Genomic DNA, 13,510 nt, shown 5'->3' with positions numbered 1-13,510 from the left:
ATTAATTTCCCCCACGCTGTCGGCGGCCAATGACTTACAGACTCTGAATGTGATTTAATTTCGTTTATAAAAACTACATGATTTGAAACCTTGATAAGGCTAAGGTTTAGATTTTTTTGTGCACAGTAACCCACCCATCACACAGGCAGGCACGACACCCAGTTCATGAACGTCCTCGATACCCAAGTATGCAATGAATACCAGAATATGTGTGCAAAACATAAATTTATTTTAGATAGGGAAAATTTGTCTTTATTAAGCGGTTTGTACTTTTACAACCAAATTGCTAAAATTATAGTAATTTTCAACCAGACATTTTTTTCAAATGGATGCGCAAACATCCAGAAAACCTCCTTGACATCGATATCCGCATTGTTGGTTGACAAACTGGCAAGTGCCCCCGCTCTTAATTAGGTCCTGGCCAAGGAACCCCTTATTTTGGCAGGTCCAAGTATCGCTGGCATTGTCGCACTTGGCAGCCGCACAAACGCAAATTATGGTGGCGTCCACTATTCCAGGGAGAAAGTAGGCGAGTAGAGTAACAATTGAGAGAAGATGAAAAATCCGGACCAAGATCGCCATTTTATACGGGAATCTGGAACTTAGAAAAATATATAGTTCAAGTTTGTTTTAAAATATCCCGCAATAAAATTAATTTATGATTAATAAATAAATTAGTTAATAAATTAATGACTTATGACAAAGTAATTTTGCATTGTTTGCGCCAAAAAAAATATTAGAGAAAAAACTAGCCCTTTATGTAGATTCGCGTGGGGTGTGAAAAATATTGTTCAAAAATATTACGAAAATGGAAAACTTGTATTTTAACTCGAAATAATTTAAATAATTAAGATTAATTAATTATTTCATTTGTATTACTCGATATTTCTATATTGCATAATATTTTATAATATGTATAAAAATTATAAATTTGTTGTTATTTTTATAATGAATTATTAGAATTTAATTCTAATAATTTTGATTAATATTTCACAAATTTTTGACGTGCTTCCGAATTTTAAAAATGTATTGAAAATTCGGTTTTATGAAAAAACACGTTTACGAAGACTAAAACGAAATTGTGTGTGGGCAAAAAATGCAAAAATCTTTTGGATAAAATTATACCAAATTATTTACATAACCTTACCCTTTTTCATGAATTTTTACACAACAAGGTTCGTAATTTTCATCCCTTTGTTTTTTTAAAGGGACGCGCAAACATCCAGGAAGCCTCCTTGGCACCGAAAACCGCACTGTTGGTTGACAAATTGGCAAGTGCCCCCACTCTTGATAATGTCCTGGCCCAGTAACCCCCTATTTTGGCAGGTCCACGTGTCCTGGTTACTGTTGCACTTGGCCGCCGTGCAAAGGCAAATCGTAGCGGAATCCACTATTCCAGGAAAAATGCAGACGAATAAGGTATAAATTAAGATGAGTTGAATTATCCGGAACAAAATTGCCATTTTTGAGGAGAATCTGGAATTGAGAAAAATATTTTAGGTTTTTAAAACTTCTCGCAATTTAATTGCATGATGTAAATATTTTAAATATAAAAATTATTTTCGATTTTTTGCGCATGAAGTAATACTGAATAAGTGGCACCCTTGGTTACTTATGTAAATTTTCTTCAGTTTAAAAAAAATAGAAATTTGAAAAACTTATATTTTCCGAACATTGAAATTAAAACTTTTTTTTGATTCAGGATACATAATTTAAATAAATGAGCTTAATTAATTAAACAATATTGTTAGAAATATTAAATGTTATGAAATATTTTATTTTATGTTATTATTAGTTTATAATTTACTAATTTAATTGTTATGATTCCTAAAGCCAAATTATTATTCGTAATTTTTAGTATGTAATACTTGACTGATTTTTGACTTGTTTCTCAGCTCTAAAACTTAATTGAAAAATCAATCTTCTATTGAAATATGTTTAGGAAATGAAAAAATAAAGTTTTTTTTTGGGGGGGGGGGGCGGGTGAAAAGTAGGCTGAAAAAATTATCTGGATAAATTAATTCGCATTAAATCACGGCATTTAAAATGATTCAAGAAATTTTTACCTCCAATTTTGTATTCTTATATTTCTTAAAAAAATTGAAATTGAAGATTTTAAAAAAAATTATATTTCTGAAAATTATTAATTAAATCGTGTTTTGAAAGTATTGCCACCAGTCACTCGAAACAGTCTTCTTTACACTGTGAGAACTTGGCAGAAAAATTAAGATTTTATAAATTCGAGATAAGCTCTTACAAAAACCTTTTTTTTATTCAAAAGCTAGCCATTCCGATTTCTGAGTGAAGATTTTGATTCACATCTTCAGCCATTTTTCTTCAAACTAATTTTATTTCACTTCACTTCACTTCACTTCATCCGTCTTCATTTCTAACTTTGTCCCTTGTGTGTATTGAGCATAGTGTGAAAAATGAAAGGAGTAAGAATTCTTTCCACTCACTTTCTCATTCATCTGAAATCTTTCAGTCATTTTGAATCAAATGAAGGGAAATTTATCACAATCAGTCAAAAGAATGAAAGTGAACAGGTGTGCCAGCTGTATGTATGTGACTCGTGTATACATACATACATACGTGTGTAATTATCCTGGGATTAATAACGATTTCTAACGGACTCGCCGAAATTCTTTATGCACGACCTCCACACGATTTTGCAATCGTATTCATAATGGATCAATTTTCACTTCAATGTGCACGATTGCAGAATTTGTTAACAGTTCATATTCATGTAAGGAAATGAATAAATTATGCATTCAGCCCTTGTTCAATAAATTAATGAATAATGAGTAAATATTTTTTCGAAATTTTTGAATGAATGAATGTTGAACTAATATTTATGCATTACATATTCAAGAAAAGTCAGGAAATAATTTTGTATATATGTAATTAATTTTCTACGCTATGCATAATATATTGGGTATATTGAGAAATCCATGTCATATATATGGCGAATTTGAGATGACATTATGATTAAAAAATGAGTAACGAATACTGACTAAATATTTATTTTCGAATCTGTATTAAATAAATAATGAATAATACATATTTGTCTTCCCATTTTTAAATTGATTGGATTTTGAACAAAAAATATTTCTGTTCAGGCACACGATTAAAATTAAGTGGTACACAAATTTATAGTTTTTTTAATCTATGTGTACCATAGTGGCGATGGAGAACCTTGACCTAAAAATGGTCAACAAATTATTCTAGAAATCTCAAATTTTGGTATAATATGTAAAATGTGTCTGACCACGTGTCCCCAAAATTTCATCAGTTTTCCTTGAAAAATAAATTTCTCACACCATTTCAAAGCGAGAAAGTCGGGAAACGAGTTTTTCGTAAGTTCCAAAACCTGAGTGATAATGACTCGAAGAAGGCTTGACCACATTTCAACAGGGAAGGCTGTAGCCGTGCAAAAATTAAGGCATACATAAAAAAGTATTGAGAATCAGAAAATGACAACGTCAGGAAGGCACCATATGAAAAACCATCATATCGACCCCGCGAAAGTTAAAAACGATTGAATTTATTTTTTGAAAGTGTCGCTCCACGTCCGTGCCTGATGCGACCATGAAGTCGAAGATTAATCCAAACTACTTGTATCATATTAAGGCCCATAAATTTTGGGTCAAAGCGTTTACAAAAAAATCTGCACCAAAATAAACGGAAGTTCAAGAAAAATGGTAAACACAATACCTCCCAAGCTTTGCACCAAAATTTTACCCAAACAGCTGGTAATTGGCGATGTCTCGTACGCTTTCATAAACTTGAGAGAAACTCCAGGAAGTCAATTTTTTCAGAGGAAAAATAATTGTCAACTAAAAACCGAAGAGAAATTAAAATGTTTTTCAAAATTTCTCAAGAAATATCGGGTTTGGCAGGCGTTGGGTAAGTTTGGGGATGTTTCGGCCCCCAAGGTCAAAATCGCTGTGTGAAGATACAGGTTTATTTTCAGAAATGGGAGATCCTTTCATTAAGGAGTATCAGAAAATATAAAATGCAATTTTTTGGATCGACCTTAGGCCAATCGATAATGCAATGACTATCAAGGAAGAAATCTAAAAAAAATTCAGTTTGTCGCTGAAAAACGAAAACCTCACATTCAACCCTTATCTTCACGCAATAAAAAAATTTGGGCTATTTGTATAAATACATACTTCCAGGTTTGTGAAACAGTAGAAACGTTAAGAAAATTTCGATTCAGCTAGGAGATAATTACCCATGAAGTTGCAAAGTCTTCCGGTAAAGCAGTAATGGCGGGCGTGATGACAAAAGATAAATACGAGGTGGACAATGGACTTCAGTCTTCTTTGTTGGCGAATACCTGTGGCTGGATATATTTAGGATATTATATCAAAATTAGAGATTTCTAGAATTATGTTTGACCATTTTTAGGTCAACGTGCTCCACCGCCACTATATAGTACGGGATCTCTAAAAATGCGATGACGCCAGCGGTCTCGCCCCGATTTTGACGAAACGACGATAATTATGTAGCCTTAGATAAATAATTAGACACGTGTTTCAGGATTTTTCATAATGCTCAGTTTAAACGAAATTATGACGAAATCCGTGAGCGAGAACTCCCATTTTCACCGTGACATTTTTCTGGCATATGAGAAAATACAGATTCTCCATTACGGAGTCCATCATAATTCCGTTTTACGAAGTGGTTTACTACGATTTTGGTTTGTTGCATTTTTGAAAATTTTAAAAATTTCAAAATTTGTACAAGCAACATAAAATCGGAAAAAATACTTCATGCCCACGCATTTCAAGCTTAAACGAAATAAAAATTGTATGATAAAAAAATTTCCCAAAAAATTGTATGATACAATTTTTTCAAAGTTTTCAAAATTATGCATCCCGTTTTTCGCTAATGTTGCACTAGTGGTGCAAACTAATTCCGGATTCTTAAAAATATTTTTCCGTTTATATTGCAGCATTGGTGCAAGAATCTATGCGAGTTATCATCGATTTTGTCGGCCTATTCCCTACCTTAGGTGGAAAGTTAAATGCAAATTATTATGACAGGGTGAGCTACTTCTAACGTTACTACGGTTTATTTTTTATTTATTGAACAGCCATCAACCTTTATTTATTATTTTCCAGGTTGCCCTGAGCACCCACTTTGCATTTTGAAGTTTACGAACGTCCCAATAGAATAAGTACGTATATAGCTATATAAATAAATATGTACTTAAAATTAGATATTTTGTTTACTTCACGCAAATTTAAGACTTTATTGAATTTGATTGTTTATTTAATAGATTAACACAAGTTGTGTAGTAATCAGCGGCCCAATTTTTAGACGGAGGCACAGACATCCAGGAAGCCTTCCTGGCATCGAAAACCGCATTGTTGGTTGACAAATTGGCAGGTGCCCCCAGTACTTTGGCAACTCCAAGTATCAGTTTCATTGTTACACTTGGCAGCTGCACAAATGCAAATTATGGTGGACTCCACAGTAAGAAGGCTGGTGAATAAAATCAGAAGTGAGAGAAGACCCACAAGCCGGACCAATATTGCCATTTTGTACGCGGAAATCTGGAATTTTGAAAAATATTTCAGGTTTTTTTTATCTTTAGCATTTGCAGGGATTGATGTGATTTGTGAAACAAAATTATTTTACACTTTATTCGCCCAAAAGCCCGTAAAGTGTGTTTTCTTACGATTTCAAAAATTCATTTAAACAAAATATTTAACCGTTTTAAAGAAAAATTTAAAGACCTTTTTAAATATAAATATTTCGAAATATTTTCGAAATATTTTTTAACGCAGGATATGGTTAATTAATTATTATTTAATATCATGCAATAGAATTTATGCATATTGCTTAATATTTTATGATGTAATTATTAATTTATTCTTGTGATCATTAATTAACGCTAATAACTAAGAAATTGTTAAAATGTTTTCGAATTTTTAAAATCGGTCAAAATTTCGGTTAGATGAAAAAATAAATTTTTGTATAAAAATGAAAAATAATACGTATTTAACCAATTAAAAAATACTCCACATAAAATTGCACTAAATCGAGGCAAATTACATAAATAATAAATATTTCAAAACATTTACCAAATTCCTATCTACCCAAAAGATTTTTGAGAATTAGTTTTGTTTCTTAAAATTGTCGAGCTTAATTATTTCTTAAAATTATTTCTTATGTTTATGAAATTATTGCTTAAGTTAGAATAGTCTGCTTGACACTGAGAGCATTTATTAAAATTAACAATTTTATAAGAGGTTGAACTCTTAATTGAACTTCGCAAAATTAATGGATCAACAGTTTATTTGTAGGAGAGATGCATATTTAGTTCGTAAATTATGAAACGCTGAGATCCACGTTCCAGGCCAATGAAATGTCGAAATTGGGTGGATAGAAGAACTCTGGATTTTTGGGCGTTACACGACAAGAACACACAGCGTCAGTATTCTTTGATAGCTTGCACTCTTAAAAATAAACCCTTACAAACGGATATAAAAAAGTATGAATGATCAAAGTGCACTATAAAATGACACAATATCTTACAATCATGTACTTTTGACTGTTGACGTCGTCCTCAAAGTCATGAGGTCAAAAATATTAACGTTCTTGAAGCCGCAGTGAAATTTCCTTCAAAATGACACCCCACATGACAATTATGTATTTTTTTACCTTTGACCTAGTCCTCACGTTCACTGGGTCAAAAATTTTAACGCCATTGAATTCGTGATGAAATTTCCTTTAAAATGACACCCCACATGAAAATTGAGGATAAATTTAATCTGGACCACACCCCCTGGCGCAGTGGGGTGTGGTCCCATTGACCCCATTTTGACCCCGACCGAGAATTAAAAATTAGAAGCACAATGGCGAAAACGGGGTTTGGTTATGTTGACTCGTTCTGGAGATATCCTGCTTATAGACGGACAGACGGCCGGACGGACAAAACGATCACAAGAGTAGCTAACGCTACTTAATAATGTCACCATTTTGTACAGTAAATGCGCTCCCAATTGAAAATTGAGTAAATTATGCTAACTCAAAAGCAAACCTTATTATTCATTAAATTACCGTTACGTTGGATTTAGCATAGTATACTTAATTTAGATTTCAAAGTGATACACCTTTCGATATGATAGCATCATTTTTTAGAGTGTGCCAGACATTTATTTTCTCATGACTAAATGTAGATAAATTTGTATGTACGTACGTATGTATTAACATAATAAATTCATTATTTACATAACCATCACCCGATGCTTGGACGAAGTTCAGGGCAAACTTGATAACAGACACATGTACATATTTACATATGTAAATAGTGAAAAGTTCAACAAGCTGTCTTCCTCAAAGTCAAATTTGTTCGCAACAGAACAAGCAAACTAAATACGTACATATGTATGTACTCGTAAATAATCTTTGATCTTGGACTTGTGATTATACCTACATACTTATGTAAATCAGTAACATTGCTTTGGTTGTGCAGGACGAAGTACGAACTTGTGGCATCTCGATTTCGTACTAATTAAGGTTAAAAAACACACTCTGCAAAGCTTATAATTTTTATATTTGTATGTATCGCCAAATGTGTCACAACCATGTACATAAATGTGTACCAATACAAGTTGGGCCGTGAATCAAGAATGTGCTAAATTTCTCAAAATCTATACCTTACTATGTGGCATATTTATTGACATATTTAACGTGTAATAGTATTATCCACAACATAAAATTATTTGTGAGGAAATTATTTATGCACGTTCGTCACCATCACCGCAAGACTTAAGTGGATCTCTCCATACTTAAGATACATACCTCTCTCGTGTCGCTGCGTCCCATGGAACTGGAGACCACCAGTTCCTAAATTTTTAACCTGAATATATTTAATCTGTTTTTATATAACATAACTTTCTAGACTCATTTCCTGTTACAATTACTCTAATTTGCCAATCGTATACATATGTGAATGGTTTCATAAGAATTTGTATAATTACACACGTGTGTATTTTCTCAGAAATACTTTTTTGTCTATTTATTTCTTATAAAAACTTGTTTCTCTTTACCCCTCTGTTGATATCTTATTTATGTTGTTGTAATAACATTTCACAAATGGGCATGGATATTACGATGGCTTAGTGCTGTAGCAAAACATAAACTTCCTTATTATATGGAAACCCATTATCGTTATCTAAATTAGTTTGCAGGATTTACCAAGAAATACTTATATAAGTATAAAAACCATTACCCAATCAATTTGCACGATTGTTCGTATATTTACTTGTTAAATTTCGACCATGGTAGACCCTATGCAAGTTCTTCGATTTATAAGAAAAACTGAATTCTTTGAATTATTATATTCGAAATTAATATTCGAAATCAAAAATACCTTCATTTGGAGTTTAGATTACAAATTTGTGTGCATGTTTCATCCAAACCTTGAAATGTGTAAAACTCGACTTATCCTATTATTGTTAATTTTCTCTAATAAATTTAACGCATCGATAGGAAATGATAAACAAGTCTCATCACCTGCAACCTGGACCTCATTTATAAAGACACTGAATTATTGCACAATCCAAGTATTTTACGAGAGCAAAGATTTCAAAAGTTGGGACATTATTTCTAACCAAATTCAACATCAAAATCACCTTCTAAACGTTAATTTTGTCATGGAAAACTTAAGTTATCCAAAAAACAGATACATTAGAGCCGACGTAAACCAATTGGATGGGGAAGGAATTATTAAGAATTTCCCATTCAAAGAAAATTACTCGGGTCGGATTTTTTCAAATTGTCAAATCGTCATTATTTCTCCACCAGTGAATCCATTATTGTTGATGTGGGGAATTGCGGCATTCAATGAAGATCCAGACTACATCATAATCCTTGACCATTACCCAGGCGGTTTGCATCGCCTATTTAATTTTTATTTCTCTTCCAATTATGATTTTAGACTGACATCCATCCTTTTACACAGCAACATAACCTCGCGTGTTTTATCAATTGTGTGTTATACCTGCACTCCTATTCAGCAGATAAGCGATCAGAACGATAGGAGTATTTTAATTACAAAGTTGTTTCCCGTGAAAGACACGACCCTCTCAAAGTTCTCAAAATATTATAAGCAGCTGATAAAAAATTTTAACCATCATCCCATATACTTCCCTTCAATGCAATATCGTAGGTTTTGGAAAATTCCTTGCAGTTTAAAACATTCCGGTTTGGGAACATCAGAAAGATCTTGCCCAGTATCGGAACTAATCCATAGATTGAATTTTACAGCTATAAATTCAAAGCGAAACATTATAGGATACATTGCGTCGAATGTAGTTTACAATGAGGCAACGCTAAAACACATTTTTTTAACGCCAGGATCAGTTGTTAGATTAATTTGGATTAAACAAGGCATAGAATATAGGAAAGTGTACGCTGCAATTTTTACCTTACCAATTGAGTTAAATGCACATTCTTTGATAAGGATTTTTGACGTTTTGTCATTTTCCATTTTAATATTATTTGGAGGTTGCTTTAGCTTGATAATTTTTAAAAATCATAAATTTGTGTTTGCCCCGGCCATGTGGACTGTCAGCATTTTCCTTCTGCAGGGCACCAATTTTGTCATCAAACCAATGGAGGCAATTAAAATTACTAGATTCCGCGTGTTTATGACCTATTGGATAATTTTAATTTGGCTGTTTAATGCTTTCTATGTGGGAAGTATTTTTAGTGGTGAATTTTTCTCTTTCTTCACATCCAACAGGGTGCCCCAGGTACCACAAAATTTGAAGGATTTAGCACGAACAAAAGATATTCCAATTGTCTCATGTGCCACAACCTTCACTAGACATGAGAATAATTTTGTAGAGATTAGCTCTGTGAAAGAAAATATTATCCCACAATTGCTTGCAGTGGAAGAACACTCAACCGAATTTCGAAAAACGCTACACCAGCTCAAGAAAAGAATACAATGGGTAAAGGGCTTGAATGTATATAGTTTTGCTCGATGGGCATCATTAAATGGGCGACTTAATAGCAATCAAACGCAAAATATACCCCCCTCAATAATTGCCGTGATTGACTATTCAGATACACATAAAATCTTGGAAACTTCCTTTGGTGTATTCAAAAAATATTTCATAATTTCTAATCACGAGGAGATCCTATACACAGAGCATATGCCTTGGGTAACTTCTAGAAACCCATTTGGGGTAATCTTTGAAGAAAATATTTTCTACATGAGCGAAGCTGGAGTATTAGCTTATTGGGGAAAGAATTTTCAAAGACATCAATTTCTTAATGAGGTCAAATATTTCTACAAGGAACAGGTGAAACAAAAATTTCCAGAAAAAAATTATACAAACTATTTTCAAAAAGCGATCCTCAATAGGAGAGAAAGTAACTCGGTTGAACTTGTCAGGGAAGGTGAGCCCATTGGGGTGGACAAGATTAAAATGCTTTTCATTCTTTATGCTTTATGTATCGGCATTTCTGCTCTGTGGTATGCCATCGAAAAACGCAGATTTATAATAAAAGGTTGTATACGGTGTAGAAAATAACCGGCGATTTAGTTTTAACAAAGTTATTTCTTATAATGGATCAGTTTTCACTTAAATGAGTTACTCGTTACAATTTGAGGTGAGCATGACGATATATGTATTCACTTTAATGTGTTTAATAGGAAATGAATAAATTATCTATGCAGACGTTATTCAATCCATTCATAAATAGTGAGGAAATAATTTCCCAAATTTTTTAATGACTCAATTAGTTTGTATTCATTATCAATTCTAGTTGTATAGAATGAATAAGTAATTTTACTCAGCATTAACTTTGCATCTTACCCTGAATACATGGGGTATATTGTGAAATCCATCCAATTTGAGATAAAAAATATGTAAATCAATAATGACTAATGAGTAAATATATTTATTCATTATTCATTTTGTACCCTACTCTTAAAGGAAACAAATTTATTAAGTTCTGATGACTGAAATATTTTCATTAGAAGTTAATTGGAATCTTAGATTAATCTAATCTAAGATTCACTTAGTTGGAATTAAGTTCATCACAATGTTGCTGACTTCTTGCGCGGGAAAAAGTCCCCGTTTGGCACCTTCCAAAGATGCAAATACACCACTCGCCGCCAAACCACCATCGTAATCCAGGCCCGCTTTGAATCATCTCCAGCTGGTCGGGTTGGACCACATCGGTCATCTCAGTTGGCGCAATCTCCCCATCGTCAATTATTCCCCGGCCAAGAACACCTCCCTGCAATAAATTAGAGTAGTTGGCATACATTAGGGACTCCCAACTTTGTAAAAATTCGATTTTTTCGCTCTTTTCTCAAAACACTTTTTTCTCAGTTCCGATGCGATTTGTTCTTTGTTCACTCCTTTGGTCCAAAAATAAAACTATCTTAACCTTGATTTTATTTTTAAGAAAAAATATTGTAAAAAATTTCGAAATCGCATGCGGAATTGAGAAAAAAGCGTTTTGTGAAAGAGCGAAAAAATCGATTTTTTTACAAAGTTGGAACTCCTTATTGTTATAACTCTGGTATAATCAATCACGCAGGTACTGGCTTCTCGGTATTAAAGTTACCACACCCTCGGTATTAAAATTATACTGTCCGTAAATATTTGCTGCCAACATAAATAAAAAATAATTGGGTTATGATTGTAGCTAATAAGTATGTATATATACATATTTGAATCTACAGCTATGGTTTTGAATTCATCAACACCGATTCAAATGTCTTACCATAGGAAATTTATAACCACTCGGTGACAAATTCACCACCATTTCGGTAGAGCCATATGTAAATATGTACATCTCTACTCATAATCGTAACCCAATTATATTCAATGCACGACTTTACATAATACCGAGCTAATATTACGCAGAATTACTAATCAACTCACTTTGGTAGAGTTGTTCATGGTATTATTTTTATACTTTAGTTCTAAGAGTACACATGATGGCCAAAAACGTAAAAAAAATATGTAGTCAAAGTAAGAAGTAAGTATTAGCAACCCCACACAAGATACATAAAATTGGATATAACCTTGGCATGCATTATCAAATTTGCGTGAATCTTTGCTCGCAATTGACAAATCTATCTAATGTAGTAATTGATGATAAGGTTTAATTTATAAGGTTTTAAGGTTGATAAGGTTTTAAGGTTAATGAGGTTGATTAATAAGGTTTAATTGATTTAAATTAGATGCAGAGCTTTTTAATTAGCTGCTTTTCCAATTAATTAGTAATTGAAAATTAAGAGGAAAATATTCTATCTAATTAATTGGTAATTAGTAATTAGACTCAGGTTGCTAATTAAGCGAATTAATTAGTTAATTAATTACAACATTGACCAATTAATTGCTGATTTTTACTGATTTTCTAATTAATTAGTAATTAAAATTAACTTCGGTAGTACTACTTAATGTCAATTAGTAATTAATAATTAGCTTAAACATGCTATTTAATTAAATAATTAATTAGATTGACTAATTAATTAGAAAGCCCTGATTAGATGAACATGTTCGTTAAAAAATATGCATCTACCAGAACCACGAGAAAAACGAAAATCACCACCAATCTCATGTTTGCTGCCAAACTTTCCTACAAAATTCTAGAAATTATGAGTAAGCCTGTATTTTACAGTTGGAGATTATATGAAATCCTCTTCGTGACTGATTACTCGACTGAATATGACCCGAGTTTATGGCAAGGTGAATAAAACGAGCATTTGAGACGCAAATGACTTTAATTGATTAACAATACACCACATTTCCTTTGTCGGGAATACGGAGATTCATGACTTCTCGTGACCAGATATGCTAAAAATTTAGTTTCAAACTGATGTAAAACTTTTTTTTAATGATGATCGCATCAAAAAATTATAATAATAAATTAAATATGTACGTCATTTAAAATTGTATAATTTACGTATTTACTTAATATTTTAATCTCATCAACTTTATGATCTAATTCGTTTAATGTTGTACATGAAGTTTAACGCCATACAAGTATTATTTTGTCACGGTTTATGCATTTTGGAAAACAGACTTTCAAACAATGCAAATGTAAACATGACAACATCCCCTATTGAGCATTAAAGTTCACGAGACGCAAGTTTTGCGTTTTCAATATTAGATTTGCTAAATAAATCCTTTTTGCGTCCTGTTTAATTCATGCATTCAGATAAGTTCGAATTTCCGACAAAGCAGTGTTTTACCGAGCAGTCGACTGCTCGGTAAGACACCGAGGATACGCGACTGAGGTCGCATATGATCAGTCGCGTATGATCAGTCGCGTATGAGACTCAAGTATGTGCTTGCATTTTTAAGTAAATTTCGATTAGTACATATTTTTTCACCCGGTTCAATCGATGATCCATTCATCAAAGTCCAAATTTCTGACAAAACAGCGTGTCACCGAACAGTTACCAGTCGGTGATATGTAATGAGGCGATAAAGTTAATTTTTGCGAAACTCTTGGTTCTGCG

The 13,510-nt window shown here is 32.6% G+C and overlaps 2 long non-coding RNA genes across 2 annotated transcripts; both read right to left on the bottom strand.

Annotated features, from left to right (window-relative positions):
• Positions 1–5,228: 5,228 nt before the first annotated feature.
• LOC110855008 lies at positions 5,229–6,374 on the bottom strand. Its single transcript, XR_002548400.2, has 2 exons — positions 6,096–6,374; positions 5,229–5,564 (listed from the first exon to the last, which is right to left on the bottom strand). It is a non-coding gene; the product is annotated as an uncharacterized LOC110855008 (long non-coding RNA).
• A 4,365-nt stretch (positions 6,375–10,739) lies between these two features.
• Positions 10,740–12,691, bottom strand: LOC118436937. The gene is made up of 2 exons (XR_004835796.1): positions 12,568–12,691; positions 10,740–11,271 (listed from the first exon to the last, which is right to left on the bottom strand). It is a non-coding gene; the product is annotated as an uncharacterized LOC118436937 (long non-coding RNA).
• Between the last annotated feature and the right edge of the window lie 819 nt (positions 12,692–13,510).

This window comes from Folsomia candida, unplaced genomic scaffold (assembly GCF_002217175.1).
Source record: "Folsomia candida strain VU population unplaced genomic scaffold, ASM221717v1 Fcan01_Sc011, whole genome shotgun sequence".
Lineage (NCBI taxonomy): Eukaryota > Metazoa > Arthropoda > Collembola > Entomobryomorpha > Isotomidae > Folsomia > Folsomia candida.
This window is presented reverse-complemented; position numbering and strand designations above follow the sequence as displayed.